The following is a 1,237-nucleotide window of genomic DNA, read 5'->3' on the forward strand; positions in this document are numbered from 1 at the left end:
TGGGCAACGGTCACTTCGCTATTTCAGCGATTTCAGGTGACCGCTCGCTCGTTTGCCACCTTTTGACATAAAAAAAAGAATAACAATCCTTTCCTTACTTTCATTGAACTAATAATAAACGGACGGTGGCGCGGGTAAAAGATAATCATAAACTTACAAACCCTCATTTTCCTGCCATACTTTGTCAAGTATTCAGGAGTTGTTTCAACCTGTGGTAATGTGTTTGATGAGAACCAGGTAGCCAAATATTTATGCAGTCCCACTTCGTAAAGCAGTTCCAAACAGCTTTCACATTCCTCCACGTAAAATGGGGATGGGGATGTTACACCTATCGCCTGTAAAACAAACCATTTAAAGAAAATCACTAATATTTATACACAAAGATATTGATAGAAGAGAAAAAAGTTTAAGAATATTCCTTGATAAGCAATGTTTGTAAACAACATGCCAAGCAACATTGTTATGAATCCATACAGATTGACTGATAGAAGAACAAGAAAGGAACAATTAGAGTCAGAAAAATTAACTAACAACTTACTTACATCTTCTGTACATCCACCAGCTTCCATAAGGGTGGCTAATATAAAATGACCCTTACCAACGATCAAAAGAAACCAACGCCCATCTGGTATTCTACATTAAAAAAAACAAAAAAGAATTGAACACAACATAAAAAAAAATTAAAAAAGTTCAAGTTTACTTATTGTCATTTCTGTCGTTTTTATTCCGACTTCTATGTTCTTTGATAAAAACTTCCTTCCACATAACAAGTTTGTCCAACTCCTTTTCAGTGCTAAGCCTTAATATACTGTTAAATTTTAAATACGCATTAATTTCTACTAAGTCTTCATCACGTAGATGTGAACTTAACAAGTGTCCAGAATAGTATAGACATGCTCCGATTACAGTGTACAGCCTTTGAAAATTTTCAACATCATCTGTCTGAAAATTTAAAGAAAAAAGTTCTTAACAGACAAAAAAATTATAACAAAATATCGAAGCTTTAAAATTTACAATGGAAGACAACTGCTAAAGAAAATTACACAGAACACAAGAAATTTACCCTACTTTTTTCTACACAAAACACACTTCCGAAAAGGGTGAGAAGAAAAAGAGGACCAAAAATATGATGGCACTTAACCTACTTCATGTATTAGATGATTACAATCTACAATTAATTAAATTTGCATTTGAATTTATACAATACTAACCCATTCACGATAATCAGCCGCTTCTA

The 1,237-nt window shown here is 33.2% G+C and overlaps 1 long non-coding RNA gene across 1 annotated transcript; it reads right to left on the reverse strand.

Annotated features, from left to right (window-relative positions):
* Positions 1–137: 137 nt before the first annotated feature.
* Positions 138–1,237, reverse strand: LOC106123089 (uncharacterized). Its single transcript, XR_001228135.1, has 3 exons — positions 1,212–1,237; positions 543–942; positions 138–335 (listed from the first exon to the last, which is right to left on the reverse strand). It is a non-coding gene; the product is annotated as an uncharacterized LOC106123089 (long non-coding RNA).

The sequence above is a fragment of the Papilio xuthus genome, unplaced genomic scaffold, assembly GCF_000836235.2.
Source record: "Papilio xuthus unplaced genomic scaffold, Pxut_1.1 DF826159.1, whole genome shotgun sequence".
In the NCBI taxonomy this organism is placed as follows: domain Eukaryota; kingdom Metazoa; phylum Arthropoda; class Insecta; order Lepidoptera; family Papilionidae; genus Papilio; species Papilio xuthus.